This window comes from Bos taurus, chromosome 17, assembly GCF_002263795.3.
Source record: "Bos taurus isolate L1 Dominette 01449 registration number 42190680 breed Hereford chromosome 17, ARS-UCD2.0, whole genome shotgun sequence".
Lineage (NCBI taxonomy): Eukaryota > Metazoa > Chordata > Mammalia > Artiodactyla > Bovidae > Bos > Bos taurus.
Genome location: NC_037344.1, coordinates 14,774,113 through 14,794,675, shown reverse-complemented (window position 1 = coordinate 14,794,675; position 20,563 = coordinate 14,774,113). Strand labels below are relative to the sequence as shown.

Genomic DNA, 20,563 nt, shown 5'->3' with positions numbered 1-20,563 from the left:
TACTCCTGGAGGAGACAGGGGTTAAAAAGTCTCTCCCCTCGCTTTCTCACTGGAGTCAACAAACAGTGAGAGCTTCTTGCCTCCCAATGGGACTAAACTGTATTATCCCACCCTTCTGTTGTATGCCACATAATAAAGGGTTTAAAACAGACCAAGAAACAAAAATATCCTACTCTCAGAAAGTTAATGCTCTAAAGCTACATGTGCTGAGTTGTGTAATATTATATGTATTTTTTAAGCTTATTTAAGACACACCATCAGCTTAATAATTACTTTTGTGAGTATGTGTGTTCAGTTGTAAGATGTACCTTTATTTCAGAAATATTCACTAGACAGAGGGCAAAATGGAATATTAAAAGTGGAAGTGCAAATATTGCCTATGTTGATGGTGCAAATTAAACCTATATCTAATTTCCACTATTTGTAAAAATGTAAAAAGTGACAAACTCAATTAATACACATAGGATATAAGTGCAATGAGATAAATCTTCTCTTGACCAAGGTAGTTCTTTTAAAATAATTTTTCTGTGGGGGTAAAAAAAAAAAAAAAAAGACCGAGAAAGAAAAATACCACATACTAAGCTGGGGCAGAATTCTGAGGTGTGATGTTATTAGCAGCACCTTCCGGGGAATAGTTGGTATTCATGATAAAATGCTGGAGCAATTTTATGACAGATGATAATGAGATTCAAACTCCTTTTGAGAAATTTGAGTAACATCACTCAGCTAATAGTCATCTTGCAATAAGCCTAATGATCTCTAAGTAGACATGCTTTTTTTAAGAAATCTAATTTAACAATGATTTCTTAACCACTTATTTCCCCAGAAGATGTCTCTACCAAGAGTAAATCTTTGGATTGGCTTTCTTAGGAGTCTTCTCCCTACGGCAAGTTTGAAATAAAACTGACACATGCTTACAATCTTAGAAGTTGTCACACAAGAATTAAATCACAAGTGACAGTGATGAATTAGCTGTGCCTCTGCTCTCCCCTGGGAGAGTCGGGACTTCCCTAGTGGCTCAGTGGGTAAAGAATCCGCCTGAAATGCAGGAAACACAGGAGACCTGGGTTCGATCCCTAGGTCGGGAAGATTCTCTGGAGTAGGAAATGGCAATCCACTCCAGTATTCTTGCATGGAGAATGCCATGGACAGAGGAGCCTGGCTGGCTACAGTCCGTGGAGTCACAAAGAGCTGTACACTACTGAAGCGACTGAGCACACTGTTCTCCTCAAGGAAGACCGTGGGATATGAGGGGCAATACTTGACAGAAGGCAGGCCCAGGACAAAACAAAACAGAAAACAACAGGGAACAAAAACAGGAGAGAGATGGGGCTGGGGTGGGGAGGGATGGAGTGGGGGGAGAGGGAGGTAAGAAGGAAGAAAGAAAACAAAAGTTTTCATTCAGTGAAAGCTGGAAGCCAGAGGACAGATTCTCCTTTAACTGAGGAAGAAAGAAGCTCAGCTTGAGATGAAGAAAAACAGTTTAAAACTCAAGACACATAGACTTCTTCATGCAAAAAGTTCAGCTTTGCCAATTCGAAGAGAAGAATACATATGGGGATGAGCATGCTCAGTGGCTCAGTCATGTCTGATTCTTGGTGACCCTATGGACTGTAGCCTGCCAGCCTCCTGTGTTGTTGGGATTTCTCAGGTAAGAATACTGGAAGTGGGTAGCCATTTTCCTGCTCCAGGGGATTTTCCTGACCCAGGGATCCAACCCACGTCCTGCATCTCCTACGTTGGGAGGTGGATTCTTTACTACTAAGCCACCTGGGAAGCCCCATACAAATAGGAGGGAGGGTAATTTAAACAAAATATTCAAACAGGTAGAAAAATATGAAACTTTTTTTAAGGCATTGTTCAAGTTTCTCTGACTCTATGCTGAAGGTCTACACCTTTCTTCCTGATTTGTCCTCCCCATTGGCGGCAAGGTCTTTTTCGGTGAGTTCCTAGAAAATTGCTCTCAGAAAGTCATACTCTGCAGCAAAGGGATGATACAGGAGATAATCAGCAGGACTGACCCACTGACCATAAACTAGCCCTATCCCACAGTGCCAGTGTCAGAGGGAGAAGCCTGCCTGCAAGTTTCATTTCAGTGTATCAGATCTATTGACTATGGTGTGCCTTCTGGAAAGAAAGGAAGGGCAGGGACATTTTAGTAATAAAATAGTTTTAGGTCTGCCTGAGGCAGCAGAAAGGGTGCAGTATCTTTTTCCCATGCTGTGGTGACATGTCAGTTTTTCTATTTGCCAAGTAACAACTGTAGATTCAAGCAGGAATCTTCTGAAAATAGTGCTATGGCAAAGGGATAGAATTTCAGGTGCATGGCAAGCTTTTAATGGCCTCTCTTATCAATCAATAGACTTCTGTCTATCAGAATCCTCCTCCCTGACCCAACCAGGGAACAGATGATGCCTGAGTTTAAAAAAAAAAAAAAAGACACAATTCCTACAATCTCCAACTTCCTCAACTACTTCTATGATTCACTCAATAAATGTTCGCTGAGAGCATGTCACATTTTAGAAATTGCCCTAGATCCTATAAAGCATTTTAAAAATGAATAATAAATGAGGTGGAATCCCTGTATTCAAGAAAATTAGTCTTTTTCCCCCCAAATATATATATAACATCCAAAGATAAACAATTACATAAAAATTTAAAAGTTAGAAATTCCATGTGAGGGAATCCAGAAATAGTTCCATGAGTATATGTAAATTTAATTATATAAAAGATTATACTTCAAATCCCAACAGAAGAAAGGACTACCTATTGATTGTTATCTAGGAAAATTTAAAGACAGACTTTATCTGAACATAAAAACACATTAAAACACATCAGATGAATCTAAGAATCATAAAGCAAAACTATACATGTATTAGCAAAATTTCTATTAGAACATTCTTACAATCTTTGCTTCTAGAAAAGGCCTTTCCAGGACTCCCCTGCTGGCCCAGTGGTTCAGACTCAACACTCACATTGCAGGGGATGTGGTTTTGATCCTGGCTTGTGGAACTAAGATCCCACAAGCTGCAAGACATAGCCAAAAGATTAAAAAAAAAAAAAAAACTAATTTAAAAAAATAGAAAAGGTCTTTCCAAGCATAAAGAGAAAAGATGCCAAAATTTAATATTCTACAAATAAGATCTTCTGAATAAAAATATCATCATGAACAAAGTTAAAAACAAGCAACAGATGAGAAAAAACATTTGCAGAATATAACAAACAATGATCATTATTGAGAATAAAACGTATAAAAAGTTCTGATTAAACATAAGAAGGAAAATAACCCAATATAAACATGGGCAAAAGAGATGAACTGACAAACTATAAGAGATACCGATGACCAACACATTCATTCTTCCATTCATTCAACCAGTAGTTATTGAGTCTTCCTCTATGATAGCCACTGCCCTAGCAAGTAGACATATAGCAGTGAACACAAAATACAAAAAGGAAAGGAAGAGAATTAAATATAATTTATCTGATTGGCAAAAATTTACAGAGATGTGGAATATCAAGTGCTGGTGAGGATACGGAAAAATGGGCATGTCGTGAAGTTTGGGAGTATAAACCACAGAATTTTTGAAGTACTAAAAGTATTCGATTGTGTATTAACGCCTATATATGGAATCTTTTTGCCTTTTCATACTGCAAAAGCCTGGCATGCTGCAGTCCATGGGGCCACAAAGAGTCAGACATGACTGAGTCATTGATCTGAACCGATATATGGAATCTAGAAAAATGGTCCTGATGAACCTATTTGCAGGGCAGGAATAGAGATACAGACAGAGAGAATGGGCTTGTGGACACAATGGGGAAAGTAGAGGGTGGGACAAATTGAGAGCGGAGCATTGACACATATACATTACCGTGCGTAGAAGAGCTAGCTAGTGCGAAGCAGCCATACAGCACAGGGAGCTCAGCTCAGTGCTCTGTGATGACCTAGATGAGCGGGATGGCAATGCGTGGGAGGGATGCTCGAGAGAGAGGGGACATATGTGTACTTATAACTGATTCACGCTGTACAGCAGAAATCAACATAATGTTGTAAAGCTATTATCCTTCAATTAAATTGTTTTTAAAAAAGTATTTGAAGTATACTGTAAGTAACATCTTATGGAAAACCCCAAATGAATTGTTTGGCCAGTTGAATACAAATTAGCAGGATCGATCAAAGTTGTTCATATAGTTTCATAAGCAATTTCATTTCATAGAGTCTATCCTACAGAAATATTCATACCTGGCAAAAAAGCTGCAAGGATGGTGATATCTGACATCATCCCCACCACAGATCTGACAGTATCTGTGGTGGGAAGAGAGGCAGTAGCATGGGGCCCATGGAGGCCTCTCTCCACGCGCTGCTGATGAGTAGACTGAAGAGAAATTCAGAGTATGTAACAGTCTTCGGAGTCAAATAACATGGGGTCAAATTCTGATTCTGCTGTCTTCAAAATGTACAAATCCAGATTCTCCTTCTGTGAAATAATTATTGTGCATAATTCATAAAATGGTGAGAATTCTCAGAATTCAATTAGGAAACCCATCAAAAATCACACCAAGCAGGCACAGAGAATTCATCTAGTAAGTATTAATTATTAATTAATTTTGAATTACTTGAATCAATTATAGTGAGGCTGTATTCACATATTATTTGTGCAGTTGAAAAGACAATCAAAAACACTCTCTAACGAAAGTCACAAATGGAGGGCTATGGGAATTCAGAAGAGTGAGAAACCTATCAATTATAAATGTTGCCACATCCTAGACCAGCTTCTCCCTAGAACGCAACAAATGCAGAAGAATCACAAATTGTGTTGGGCAGAACCACAAACCAAAGTTTGTCTCACACCTCCTCCCATTAAAATGTAGAAAAGAAAAACATAACTAATCCAATGGTCTCCTAATTGGAGAGCCTAAGTAAATGGAATTAAATATTTACTGCTCCTCTAAAGATTTGTACATTTCTTTTTTTATTTTGTCAAGTTAGACACACTTATAAAACATTCTCCTAAAAGAGTCTCTTAGTAACTAAAGCAAGTTTAAAACTTCTGCAGAAATAATTCTCCTTTATGGGAAATACATTTTTTCCTAAATGATTTGTTGTTCAGTTGCTCATTCACGTCCATCTCTTTGCAACCCCACGGGCTGCAGCATGCCAGGCTTCCATGTCCTTCATCATCTTCCAGAGCTTCCTCAAACTAATATCCATCGAGTCAGTGATGCCATCCAACCATCTCATCCTTGGTCACCCCTTCTCTTCCTGCCTTCAATCTTTCCCAGAATCAGGGTCTTTCCAGTGAGTCATTTCTTCCCATCAGGTGGCCAAAGTATTGGAGTTTCAGCTTCAGCATCAGTCCTTCCAATGAATATTTAGGACTGATTTCCTTCAGGATAGACTGGTTGGATCTCCTTGCAATCCAAGGGACTCTCAAGATCTTCAACATCACAGTTTGAAAGCATCAATTATTCAGCACTCAACCTTCTTTATGGTCCAACTCTCACATCCATACATGACTACTGGAATGATCCCATCCATACACAACTACCTAAAATGATTACTATTACTTTAAAACTATGTATAAATTTTTACAACTGTGTTTTATCACTTGTTTCTTTCTAACAACAATTATTCTTTTTTTATTATTTTTTAATAAAATTTTGTGTGTGTGTGTGTGTGTGTGTGTGTTTAATTTTATTTTATTTTTAAACTTTACAATATTGTATTGGTTTTTCCAAATATTGAAATGAATCCACCACAGGTATACATGTGTTCCCCATCCTGAACCCTCCTCCCTCCTCCCTCCCCATACTATCCCTCTGGGTCATCCCAGTGCACCAGCCCCAAGCATCCAGGATTGTGCATCGAACCTGGACTGGCGACTCATTTCATATATGATATTATACATATTTCAATGCCATTCTCCCAAATCATCCCACCCTCTCCCTCTCCCACAGAGTCCAAAAGACTGTTCTATACATCAGTGTCTCTTTTGCTGTCTCGTATACAGGGTTATTGTTACATCTTTCTAAATTCCATATATATGCTAACCCTCTTACACTGTTGGTGAGAATGCAAACTAGTACAGCCACTATGGAGAACAGTGTGGAGATTCCTTAAAAAACTGGAAACAGAACTGCCTTATGATCCAGCAATCCCACTGCTGGGCATACACACTGAGGAAACCAGAATTGAAAGAGACACATGTACCCCAATGTTCATCGCAGCACTGTTTATAATAGCCAGGACATGGAAGCAACCTAGATGTCCATCAGCAGATGAATGGATAAGAAAGCTATGGTACATATACACAATGGAGTATTACTCAGCCATTAAAAAGAATACATTTGAATCAGTTCTAATGAGGTGGATCAAACTGGAGCCTATTATACAGAGTGAAGTAAGCCAGAAAGAAAAACACCAATACAGTATACTAACAATTATTCTTTAAGGGAGTTCTCAGTGTTACACAACCATGCCAAATCAGAAAAACCACCTGGGCAGGCTATTAAAAATATAGGTTCCCAGGATCCTCCTTTGGAGAGTCTGATTCTGTGGGGCTAAAATGTTGCAAAGGAATCTGCAGTTTTAACAACCATCTGAGGCAATTCTCATGACCAGGCAAGGCTGGAAAAGCCTGGGCTTGATTATCTGTGTCATAAGCTATGTCTCAATTTCACAGGAACCAGCTGATCCATGAGCTGAAATGTTTCTGTGTACCAGAGCAAGTATTGACAAATTGTGTTCCTGCTCTTCTATATGGCCTTTTCAAAAGGCTTGTCTACAAATGTTATCTAGATTTCTTCATTCCCCAGTTTTTTTTTTCTTTTTTAAGAAACAAAATAGATTAATACATGTGTGTGAATTATTTAAATTTTTATTTCATTTTATTTTCATTATTGGAGTGTAATTGTTTTATAACGTTGCGTTAGTTTCTGCTGTACGACAAAGTGAATCAGCTATATGTGAACATATACCCCATCCCTCTCGAGCCTCCCTATGACCCCCACATCCCACCTCTCTGGGTCATCACAGACCACCAAACTGAGCTCCCTGTGCTATACAGCAGCTTCCCACTAGTTAGCTGTTTCACACACGGTAGTGTATCTAAGTCAATGCTTCTCTCCCAGTTCATTCCTTACCCTGTACCTCCATTTACATTGGCAAGTCTAGGTCCTTTACCTTTCCACAGAGTTTACGGTCAGCTTATCAAAAGTCCACCAAAAGAAAAACAAAGAAAATGCATAAATGTAAAATTAATTTGAGAAGAATCACCACCTTTTCACTCACCAAACTGAGTCCCAGTGCCACGGTTGCTCGTTTTCTCACTGTATGCCCATCGAGAAAGTTTCAAAATTCTCTCCATAAAAGTTAAACGTGCTTCTGCAGATTTACTCCTAAGTAATTTTTAGTTTTTATTGCTAACATGAATGGAGTTCCTTGAGTGTGGGTGTGGATATGAAAGAAACAAAGGAAGAAATATATAAACAGAAAATGTGTGAAACATTGTAGATGTTGAACACTGTAAAAACAGCAATATAAAAAAAACCATCTACTTCTTTCCCCACAAGAACCAGGACTTAACCAGAATCTCGTGTGGAATCTTACCTCCATGATCTTATTTCTCCCTTCGTCTTTCACAGTTATAAATTCTATTGTAAATTTTGTGTTAGACATTCAGTGTTTTTCTTTATGGTGCTATCAGCTATTTACATATCTGTGAACAATATACTGATCAGGTTTTGATGGTTTTCAACTCAGTAAGATAAAACCATGCTGTATGTATTCTCTACACTTCATTCAGTCAAAATCATGTTTTCCAACTGAACCATATTGGTACATGTGATGATTGTTCAATAACTGTCGTAGCTGTGGAGTGTTTCCAAGAGTGAGCATGCTAAATTTTGCCTCTTCTATTGTAGATGGCCATTTTGGTTGTTTTCAGTTCGGGGCTATTATACAGAAACTGCTGGTATGAACAATGTTATATGTATATCTTCAGGGAACTGTACTAGTTTTTCTAAAGTCTATGCCTAGGAGTGGAAACGCTGAATCACAGTGTCTACTTATGTTTAAATTGAAAACTATTATTAAGTAGTGTATCATTTTAGATGCCAACATTGAGAATTTCTGCTGCTCCATATTAATGATAACACTTAGCATAAGGCTTTTTAATGTTTGCTCATTTGTTAACTATAGAATGGTATCTGATTGGCAGTTTTATTTGTAGTTCTTTAATTCTACTGAGATAAGCACCTTTTTCATAAGTATATTGGCCTTCTGGATCTCCTCTTTTGTGATATGTCTGTTTAAAAATTTGCTTATTTTTCAAAACTGCATCTCTTTTTTGTTGATTTCTAGGAAATCACTATGTATTCTGAATATTAATCCTGTTTCAATTATATCTGATATTGAAAATACTGAAAATTATCTTCCCACTATGACTTTTTATGCTCCCTTCATGTGTCTTTTGATGAAGAAGTTCATCATATAAAGTGAATAAATTTAGTCTTTTTCTCTGTAGGTTGCATTTTTTTGTATCCTATTTAGGAACTCCTTCCCTACTCCAGTATTATAAACCTAATTTCTCACATTGCCTTTGAAAGGTTTCACAGTTTTGTGTTAAATATATGTCCTTTATCTACTTGGAATTCATATGTGTGTATGACATGAGGTAGGGATTGAATGAACTTTAAAAATTATGTCTTGCATATTCTATTTGCTTACTTCTGATGTACAGGAACAAAAGCAAATTCATCTGTATACAGGAACTTTGCAGATTTTCTCATTAGGTCTAATAGTTACCTGTTATTGATTACACCAGAGCCTTTGACTGTGTAGATCACAATCAACTGTTGAAAATTCTTAAAGAGATGGGAATACCAGACCACCTGACCTGCAGGTCAAGAAGCAACAGTCAGAACCAGACATGGAACAACGGACTGGTTCCAAATTGGGAAAGGAATACGTCAAGGCTGTATACCGTCACCCTGCTTATTTAATTTACATGCAGAGTGCATCATGCGAAATGCCGGGCTGGATGAAGCGTAAGCTGGAATCAAGACTGCCGGGAGAAATATCAATAAGGTCAGATACGCAGATGATACCACCCTTATGGCAGAAAGTGAAGAGGAACTAAAGAGCCTCTTGATGAAAGTGAAAAAGGAGAGTGAAAAAGTTGGCTTAGAACTCAACACTCAGAAAACTAAGATCATCTGGTCCCATCACTTCATGGCAAATAGATGGGGAAACAAAGGATACAGTGACAGACTTTATTTCCTTGGGCTCCAAAATCACTGCAGATGGTGTCTGCAGCCATGAAATTAAAAGATGCTTGCTCCTTGGAAGAAAAGCTATGACCAACCTAGACAGCATATTCAAAAGCAGAGACATTACTTTGCCAACAAAGGTCTGTCTAGTCAAGGCTATGGTTTTTCCAGTGGTCATGTATGGATGTGAGAGTTGGACTATGAAGAAAGCTGAGCACCAAAGAATTGATGCTTTTGAACTATGGTGTTGGAGAAGATTCTTGAGAGTCCCTTGGACTGCAAGGAGATTCAACCAGTCCATCCTAAAGGAAATAAATCCTGAATATTCACTGGAAGGACTGATGCTGAAGGTGAAACTCCAGTATTTTGGCCATCTGATGGGAGGAGCTGACTCACTGGAAAAGACCCTGATGCTGGGAAAGATTGAAGGCAGGAAGAGAAGGGGATGACAGAAGATTAGATGGTTGGATGGCATCACCGAGTAGATGGATATGAGTTTGAGCAAGCTCCGGGAGTTGGTAATCGATAGGGAAGCCTGGCGTGCTGCAGTCCATGCGGCTGCAAAGAGTTGGACACGACTGAGCAACTGAACTGAGATATTCTTAAGTTTTCTCTGGTGGAAATTTCTTCATCAACAGTTTTTTTTCTTATTTCTGTCTAGTGCTTTACCATTTATTTCATTATTGTATCTATTTCATTGGTTCAGACCTCCAGCACAATATTGAGTAGAAGCAATAATAATGAGAATTCCTACATAGTTCCTGATCTTAAAAAACAAAAATGTTCTTAAAGATACAGTTCTATTTCTATTGCTGAGTTTTTCTATCGTTGTTGTTTATTTTAAAATGATGAACTCATGTTGCTGCTGCTGCTGCTGCTGCTAAGTCGCTTCAGTCGTGTCCTACTCTGTGCGACCCCATAGACGGCAGCCCACTAGGCTCCTCTGTCCCTGGGATTCTCCAGGCAAGAATACTGGAGTGAGTTGCCATTTCCTTCTCCAATGCATGAAAATGAAAAGTGAAACTGAAGTCGCTCAGTCGTGCCCGACTCTTAGCGACCCCATGGACTGGAGCCTACCAGGCTCCTCTGTCCATGGGACTCTCCAGGCAAGACTACTAGAGTGGGGTGCCATTGCCTTCTCTGGAACTCATGTTAAGTTTTATCAAATTATTTTTCTAAGGTGTAGTAGAGTGAATAATAACCCCCAATAGATGGCTGCATTCTAAACTAAACCCCAGATCCCGTGAATATTTTGTTTTATATAATAAAAGGCACTTTGCAGAAAAATGGTACAGATTAACCTATTTGCAGGGCAGGAATAGAGATGCAGATGTACAGAACAGACGTGTGGACACAGGTGAAGGGACAGGAAGGGGGAGTGGAACGAATTTAGAGTAACGCTGACAATATATACACTGCCATGTGTAAAAGAGAGAGCTGGTGGGAGGCTGCTGCACAGGGAGCTCAGCTCGGAGCTCTGCGGTGACCTAGAGGGGTGGGATGGGAGTGGGGGTGGAGTTCAAGAGGGATGAGATATATGTCTATACATGGCTGATCCGCTGTGTTGTACAGCAGAGACTAACACAATATTGTAAAGCAACAATTCCTCAATTAAAAAGAAAAAAAAAAAATTCTGAGATGGGGAAAATGTCCTAAAATAGTTGGATGAATTAGATGTAATCACACTGATCCCTATAAAAGGGAGTCAGGAGCATTAGGGTGAGAGAGAGAGAGATTGAAATAGGCTACACTGCTGGCTTTGAAGATAGATGAGACCATAAGGCCATAAGAATGTGAGCAGCTCCCAGAAGCTAGAAAAAGAAAGGGAACGAATTTTCCTCTAAAGACTCCAGAACAAATGCAGTCCTATTAGCACCTTGATTTTAGCACACTGAGACTGACTTTGGACTTCTGACTTTCAAAGAAACATAAGATACTAAATTTGTGTTATTTGAAGACAGTAAATTTGTGGTGATTTCTTTACAACAGCAATACAGGATACAACAGCTATTATATTGAGTTTTAACCTTGCTTCATCTGTGATTACGCTAAATTATAAAATTTCAGTTAGTGAATCATCCTTACATTCGTGAGATGATTCTTGCTTGGTTAAGATATTTCTTTTTTTAATTCAGTGGTAGATTTACTTTAGGAATATTATATTTAGATTATTATAACTTTGTTCATAAATAAGAGTAGCCTTTAATTGTCCTTTCTTATACTACTTTTTTGGGGTAGCACGATTACCTGGCCTCCTGAAAGGAAGTGAGGGGTACGCCCTCTTCTACTCTTGTATATGTTAATAAACAGGTCTTATAAGATTAGGATTATTGTTTTCCTTAAAAGCTTCATAAAATTCAGCTATAAAAGGTTCAGAGAAGACTGCCATTAGTTGAGATACAAACATGTCATTTGGTGTGGAAATATTTGATGCTCTAAGAATCATGGCATTTGTTTTGATAGAAAAAAGGACTGCCACTGTTGAGCATCAATATGTGAATGTTCATTCAGTGCTTTAGTGTGTTTTATAATTTCTTTTGAATCTATTTTCTAGAAAAGTATTTCAGCTCTTTTTCAATCATTAACATGTCTGTTTATAACATTCTCTTCTTCTTAAGCTTTTACATGTAGTGATGCCTGTTATTTGATGCCTAATATTGTTTATCTGTGCTTTCTCTTTATTTATTCAGTCTTATAAAAAGTTATTTTATTAGTATTTTCCATCTGACATTTAGCTTTTTATTTAGTCAATTTTATATTGCTTTTTAATTTCTATTTCTTTAATCATGCTCATATCATTATTATTTTCTTTCTTCTATGTCATTTGGGCTTACTCTATTTTTCTCTTTTAAAAATTTTAGATGCCTACTTAGCTTATGAATTTTTAGCCTTTTTCTTTGCAAATATGTTTAACTATTTAAAAAAACTGGAATACAAACAAATAATTGTACCCCCTTCTTGCCCATTAAAATTTTATTAAGTGAGTTCTTTACAATAAATTCTGTAACAAAACTCACGTTTTCCTTCATCTGTCAGAGAGGAAGAAAATTTCCTCCACCATTCTGGGTTCTTCTGGATGGTCTAAGAATTAAATTGACAATGAGACAGATGAACAGGAGAAAATCAAACAGAAATTTAGTAACATGTATACATGGGAAGGACCTAGGAAAACTGAGTAACTCACCAAAATGGCTGAAATCCTCACCTGAAGTATCATCTTCGGCTTAAAAAAAAAAGAAGAAGAAGAAAAGAAAAAGATATCAGGGCTAGTGGGACTTTGGGACTTGAAAGAGGAAGAAGGCAACTGCATGGAGATGGAAGAAAATGGTACGCAGAATGAACTCTGATCTTTATGGACCACACCTAGTCTGAATTCTTTTCAAGTATCTCTGGAGATAGCTCTATCCTATCAAATTCTTTAGGCAACTATGGAGGAGGTAAAAAGCAAGACTTCCAGAGCCTTCTGTTTCTTAAAAAAATCAGCCTAAATAATCTTCTTGCCAAAGAGACACATTTGGGAACAGCAATTTTTGCTTCCCTATATCACAAATGATAAAAATCTTTTGGTCACTTCAGTTCCAAGAATAGTCTAATAATTTGTAATAGTCAAAATTCTGAAATTTATGAAAAGTCAAAACATATTCCCAATGTTCATTCAGGCCTGCTTTAGAATCTGTTGTGTTCCCCATCCTCCCATCCTCTCCCCACTAAGGATCTCTACCCCTCACCCCCACCCTAGTCCATTAGTGAAACCATGCAACTCAAATTGAGACTCGAACCTACAATCTTTTAATTGAGATCACACCTGGTCTCGGGACTTAATGAAGCTCTGGTTCTTAATGCCCCAGAGCAGGAAGAATTCAGTCAGAGACAAAGTGACAGGCAGGAAGTAGATTTATTTTGAAAGAAACACACAGGTTGCAAAGAGTTAGACACGACTGAAGCAACTTGGCACACACGCATGCACACTCCAGGGAGTACAGGCCATTTCAGAAGGCAAGGGTGGGGATTTTTCCAGCAACTGGGCCGCCACCCACTGTTGACATTTTATGTTTGACCTTGGAACCATCAAGGGACCTGTGGTTGTGTCATTTAGCTTGTTGATTTGTCACAATGAGCACATACTAAGGCTCAAGTTCTAGTGGAAGTCTTGTCCACCATGGTGGACCTAGTTGGTTCTAACCATTTATATCGTGTCCTATGGCTACATCATTCTTTTAAAGGGTGTGCCCTGCCCCATTCCCTCCTGTTTCACTAGCATGGCAGCAGGAATTCTCAGAGTTCAAAGCAGGAAGGCCTTTCTCTGACAGCATCTAAGGTTTTAGTGGGTGTTTATAAAGCTACCCTTCTACTCATTACATTGGTTAGGACTCTTTGCTGCTGCTGCTGCTAAGTCACTTCAGTCGTGTCCGACTCTGTGCGACCCCATAGATGGCAGCCCACCAGGCTCCCCCGTCCCTGGGATCCTCCAGGCAAGAACACTGGAGTGGGCTGCCATTTCCTTCTCCAATGCATGAAAGTGAAAGTGAAGTCGCTCAGTCATGTCCGACTCTTAGCGACCCCATGGACTGCAGCCCACCAGGCTCCTCCATCCATGGGATTTTCCAGGCAAGGGTACTGGAGTGGGGTGTCATTGCCTTCTCCGAGGACTCTAAGGACGCAAATTAAGAAACATTCTACAATATAACTGGCCAACTGGCCAGCACTCTTTAAGGATGTCATGGTCATGACAACAAAGGAATCGTTCTAGATGAAAGGAGACTGAGTAGATACGACAATTACATGCAATGTGTAATCCTAGATTTGGATATAAAAAAAAGGACACAAGTTGGACAATTGGCAAACAAACTCTGGATAATGTTTGTTATTAGATAGTGCTGTGTGAATGGTAATTTCCTGGCTTTCATAATTGTACTATGGCTATGTAAGATTGTAACATTTAGGAAACCTAAATGTATACAAGATTTTTTGGTACTATTTTTTTTTTTTTTATATCTGAAATTATTTTAAAATAAAACATGAAAAAAAAGTATATGTGCCTGTGATCTCAAGTTTAAATCTCTAGCCCAAATCTCTCCCCTGAACTCCAGACTAGTTTATCTAGTGCATTCAGTTTTCTGCTTCTTATGTCCCTGTGATGTAACACAGACATTTCAAGCTTACAATTTCTTAATTTGAACTCTTACCTTATCTTCACAATCTCTTCAACTAAAAGTCTTTATCCTGATCCCTAAACACCACCACTACCTATCCAACCATATTCAATCCATCACTGAAACCTGTTGATCTTATTTACAAATATGTATCTCAAATCCATGTGATTCCCTCAATTTCTATTGTCATGACTCTAGTCTAAGAGTCATGACCTTGACCTTCTGTAACAGGAGGTTGTAGCAGTTTCCCAACTAGCTTGTCCGCTTTGACTAGGGCCACCATCCAAACCATTCTCCAAACAGGTTCCATGTGATACCTTTAAAATGTACATTAGATCATGACTCTCCCGTTTTGAAAATACTTCAATAGTGTCTCATTGTACCTAGAATAAAATTTAAAATTCTTAAGTTGGTTTAAGGCCAATAGAGCCTATACAATTTGTCTGCCCTCCTTAACTCTCTTCCAAACACACAAACCACACTTTCTCTCACTCATCAGGCTCCAGAACACAGTTTTGAGAGTCCTCAAAAACTGAGACCTATGTGTTGCCTCAGGATCTAAGCAATCACTATTTCTTCTTCACTGGATGCTCCTTCTACTGCCTAGGATCCTCTTCCTAAAAGTTTCCCCTTGACTAGTGCCTTTCCACCCATCACATTCAGGTCTCAGATTAAATGTCACCTTTTAGAAGTTTTTCTTCTATAAGCACTTACGATAACTTTTAATTATAACTTCATTTGTCACTTACTCACTGTCTATGTCTACCACTAGACTTCAAGCTTGGTGAGAGCTAGAATCAGGTCTGCTTTGTCCACCTTTATACACCAGTATTTAGCTTATGCTCAATAAATACATGATAACAACTACTTTATGAGCAGCAAGCTAAATTTGTTTTATAATGATGGTCTCTGTAGGCTGGAGATGAGGAATTATTTCCACACCTAAGGAGATGCAGAAGAGGTATCTTCTTCCATAACACAGTTCAGCATCTCCAGTTGGTGGGCATTCTGTGATTTAACATGAAATGAGTAGAGTGGCCTCACATGCTGGCTAGGCAGTCATCTCCCCACCAATTCCCTCTGGTAACTGTAGTCTGCAATGTATTAGGAAGTGCACACGTGGCCTCTTCCTGTATGTCAGGAACACGCACAAAACCACAACCATTTCTGAGTCTCAGAACTACGAGGTTGAGAAGATCTAAATTATGAAGCAAAATTTGCACTTACTGTATTTGGCTCATAAAATTCTGGGTATAAGGTTGCAGTGGGAATGTTCTCATGTAACTTTCTGAACTTTGGACGTGTATGAGAGCTGGGTTTAGAGCCTTTGAAGATTTTGTTGGGAATGTGTAAGTTCCAGCAGCAAAATAAGAAGAAACGGGAAGGAAGATTTCACGTTAAGGGTTTTAATTTCACGGTGGAAACTTGATAATAATAAAAACAAAAAGTATTTAGATTTCAAGCTTTTCATATTATTGCCATTGTGTTAATAGGATTACTGGAATCCGTACATAATCCTCTTTAATTAACTGAGTTGCGTAATCCAAGAAGGACTGTGAAACAGGGGGTGAATTTTTTTTAGAAAGTGTGACCTAAGAATTAACACAATCAATACCGTGTGTACTTATTTCAGAACCTCTTCTGATCATTTCTGGATCTTTTCCCATGGGAGACATCCTGGACCTTAGATTTGGCTTTTAAACTCAATGGATCAACAAGATAAATAGTGAGGTCAGAAGAGAACTTAGGCAAAACATTCTCTAACATAAATTGTATCAGTTTTTTCTTAGGTCAGCCTCCCAAGGCAAAGAAATGAAGCAAAAATAAACAAATGGGACCTAATCAAACTTAAAAGCTTTTGCACAGCAAAGGAAATCATAAACAAAACAAAAAGACAACCTATGGACTGGGAGAAAATATTTGCAAATGATATGATTGACAAGGACTTACTTCCAAGATATACAAGCAGCTCCTACAACTCAGTAACAACAACAAAAAACAACCCAATAGAAAAATGGGCAGAGAGTTAAATAGATATTTCTCCAAAGAAGACATACAGAAGGCCCAATAGACACATGAAAAGATGTTCATCACTGCTAATTACTAAAGAATTGTAAATCAAAACTACAATGAGATACTACTTCACACCAGTCAGAATAAACATCATTATAAAGTCTACAAATAATAAATGTTAGAAAGAATATGGAGAAAAAGGAATCCTTTTACACCGTTGGTGGAAATGTAAATTAGTGCAGCCATTATGTAAAACAGTACGAAGGTTCCATTAAAAAATCTAAAAATAGAGTTATCAATCCCACTACTAGGCATATACCCAATCAAAACCATAATTCGAAAAGATACATGCATTCCTGTGTTCATAGGAGCACTATTTACAATAGCCAAGACATGGAAACAACTTAAATGTCCATCGACAGATGAATGGATAGACAACGTATGGTATATACTATACCATCTTTGCAAATGACATTGCTCCTCACATCCAAAGGTCAGTGTGGGAATGCATTTTGGTTTTTCTTTTCTGGATGTTTCTTCTCCGTAGCCTAAATTATGGCAAGATTTCAGAAAAAGTAGTTGAGTCTATAATAATCAATAGTCCACTGAGTTTTAGGTGTGAGTCATTAAGGGATAAATTTCTGCTTCTCTTAATATAGACTTAAGGGGACACGGATCATGAAGGCAGGACCTGAACTGACGGATGAGCTAGGAAGTGAGTAAGGGGGCACCATGTACGTCTGAACCAGCCTTAGAGACCAGGACAGTACAAATAAGCCACTGTATCTGTCTGGTTGCTGATGTCAGAAGTAATGCTCTGGATGTCTGTAGGCAGGAATAACTGCACCACATCCTCAGGAAAATTCCCGATAAAAGGAGCCCAATTGGGACTGCGGCAGGAGAATGGAAATCCTGACGATCGGTCCCATTTCCTTTTTTGTTCAAAAACCCGACAAATGAAAGAGTTCTAAACTTAAACACTGGCTGGACTAAAAAGAATTGAAGCAAACCTTGTATATGTTACATAAGTCATGACTTCACCAAACGCAAGCTCCTTGAAGGAAGGGACTTTGGTTTTGTTCCCTGCGTTATACTCTATGCCTGGCAGTAGATATTAAATGTACACATACTGATGATATGAAAAGTATTCCAATCTCATCATGACTTCAGTAGCGCCAGGAGGACCTGTTTGGCTTAGAATCATCATGATAGAATATAACTCTGACCTTCCTTAGCTAAAGAACAGCCAAATCCAGAAGAGTTCTTCCTTCTTCCCGACAGTGAGGCCAGTCCCTTAAAACAAGTGACAATCCTTGGGTTGTTGCAAAGACACAACTTATCTGTTTATCTGCAAGTGAAGCCAGGACAGTAGATGTCTAGTATCAGCTGTGTCAAGGACATAAGAGTGATACTGGATGAATCTTCTAGTGTCACACAGCCTGTCTTCCTTCCAAATTGAGAGTGATCACTTCTCAAACTCAGCCTTTGTACTAGCTGTTCTTTCTGCTTGGAAAGCTCATTCCCAGAATTACAAAACCTGGCTACTTCTTATCATCCCTGGCTTGGTATCAGTGTCGCCTCCTCAAAGAGGCCTTCCAGCCTACTATGGTACCTCAGTCACTCTATGGCATCGTCACACTTTATCAAGCAAGCTCATATTCTCCTGTTTCTTTGATGGTGTTTTACTTTTGTTTTAATCTGATTTGTATCTGTCTTCTTCTAGAATGCAGCTGTAGTCATTAGTTGGGTGACTTTGGCCAGACTCTCAGAGCCTCAGTTTCCTTGTTGAGTTAATAAGTATCAAATGAAATAATGATGGAGATTGTCCTGGCATATAGTCCATTTTCAAGAAGCACTGGTTTAAAAAAAAAGGATTATTCAATTTAGTAAGCTTAATCTTTTGAAGGGGGAAAAAATAGTGGCAAATACCATTTTAAATTCTACGAAGAAGAAATATAATTTGCTATTCCATAAATAGGAAGACACTTCTTTCAACTTTACAGTGAGGAATATATGAAAAGAGTGATAAAGATAAAACTTTTTTTTTTCAAACCCATAGAGGGAATAATAATTAAATAACACTAGAGTTTTCCTTTAATACAGTTCTTTAGATGAATAAAGAAATGACTCAGTGTTACCAGGATTTTCCACTAGAAGCATTTTAGTTCCTCTTTAAGATACAGAAACAGGTATGAAATCTTCCTAATTTTTTGCAGAAAATTGTTAATGCCATGACTCAGGAGTGTTTTACAGACTTCTACAGTGTAATGAGCCCATCTTGTGGTCTTTTATAATATTGCTCCTTTTAAAGTGAAACACATTTTTTAAACCATAGGTTTAAAGGTGTCATTCATTCAACAACTTCTGAGCACTCACTGTGCGCCAGGCATTACACTGACTGCTGGAGACGTGGTGAGAGGAGACGTAAGAAAAATGAAGTCCTTGCTCTAATTCGTACAAATTTAAAAGAGAGAGACTTTTAGGCACAGGTAATCACAGTAGGAAAGTTAAGTGCTACGGTACAGAAGTACAAACACACTACACCAGAGTTAAGGGAAGTGCTCCAGAAATCAGAATGAAACTGGTATAGCTCCATTTCCAGGAATAACTCCGATCACTGGAGAAATCATGTATCACTAGACATTGGGTTAAACATTAATTTAAAGTCTTACATTTCACACGCAACTATTATATGCAGATTTTTTTTTAGCCACAGAAAGCTCAGTATATCTGGCTCTAATCTCAATCACCCATTCTCAGAGTGTGACAAGTATAATATTTTTAAAATATCTTCCTATGTATGTCGCTTATTGGTAAGCAGGTTTTCTATCTCCCTACACCCACTTACATCACAGCTTTGAAGAAACAGAGACACAGTGATCTTTGGAGAAGTGAAGGATATGACACAGAATATTTTAATCAGGCAGGGAGAGAGGGGGAAAGCTTGTCCTTTCCAATATGATGAGAGGAAATGTGAATAGAGGAGAATATAAAGAGAGAATGTGAATAGAAATAGGGAATATAACTTTCCCTGGTTGTCCGGTGGTTAAGACTGCAATTTCAATGCAGTGGGCTCCAGTCTGATCCCGGGTTGAGGAACTAAGATCCCATACGGCACGCAGGGCAGCCAAAAAATAAAACAAAGAAGTAGAGGAGATAAATGATCAGGTGTGTGCCCAACCTCCTGGCTTCAAGGCTCTGCAGGGGGAGGAGGAGAAAGTGACAGACTGGGAGGAGCATTCCTTATTCAGGACTCTGGGAGAGGCTCATAATGCAGAGCGGCCCTTGACCAACAAATGGCCACACCCTGTATGGGTGAGACAGTGGAGAGGCATGGTCAGCCAGAGACAGGATCAACCTCTGTTCCTACGGAACAGGGCTCCTGGGATGAGAATGCACAGGCCATAATCGGGGGAAAAGTAGAGCCACAGCCTCTGCTGCAGAGTGGACATCCTTGGCCAAGGTTAGACATAGGGTATAAGAGAGACTCAACAGGACTTAGTAGTATGAGGAGCTAAAGAGAGGCCACATCAGTATGAAGGGGCGATCAGTACTGGACCAAGGCGAGAAAAACTGCAGCACAAGTTTACCAAGCAGAGAACTCAGCAGTAGACAGAGACAGAACACAGGGATTATAGCAATAAACATTATCAAAGCCTCAACCCAAACCCAAGGAGGAAGGCTTTCAGCCCAAAAGCAAGGATGTCATATGGGCAACATCCATATACCCTGATGTCTGGGTCCCTCCACCCCTTCTGTTCAGAATACAGTCTTCATTCATTTCTACATCTTATACCCACATATCATCTCATTCAGCAAAACAAATGGCTCTTCCTAAGAGTCCATCCTCCTTAAAAAGCATTAAAGAGAGAATTAGAAAATGTTAACTATTTTAATATATGTTCTTTCCTAATACTTATATTATCATAAGATTGAACATAGGGTTTCATGGTAAAAGCACATTAAAAATATCAAAGGAAATAGAAAATAGAAGATTTTAATCTTGACATCACTTCTCTAGAAAGATCTCTTTGGTAGAAGTGTGCTAAGGCAAGCTAAAATTTTCTTTCTCTTCTCTTTGCTCACTTACTCCAGATGTTATGTGTATAATTAATACGATTATGATTTAA

The 20,563-nt window shown here is 38.5% G+C and overlaps 1 long non-coding RNA gene across 3 annotated transcripts in view; it reads right to left on the bottom strand.

Moving 5' to 3' along the window:
* LOC132342581 (uncharacterized) overlaps positions 1-20,563 on the bottom strand; it is a 100,857-nt gene that overhangs the window by 22,795 nt on the left and 57,499 nt on the right. For 2 of the 3 annotated variants that reach the window (XR_009491002.1, XR_009491001.1), the window contains 4 exons: positions 12,452-12,490; positions 12,285-12,348; positions 7,289-7,437; positions 4,241-4,475 (listed from right to left, as the gene is read on the bottom strand). This is a non-coding gene — a long non-coding RNA (uncharacterized lncRNA). The remainder of the gene's footprint in view (positions 1-4,240; positions 4,476-7,288; positions 7,438-12,284; positions 12,349-12,451; positions 12,491-20,563) is intronic. The other variant, XR_009491003.1, reaches the window with a different exon arrangement.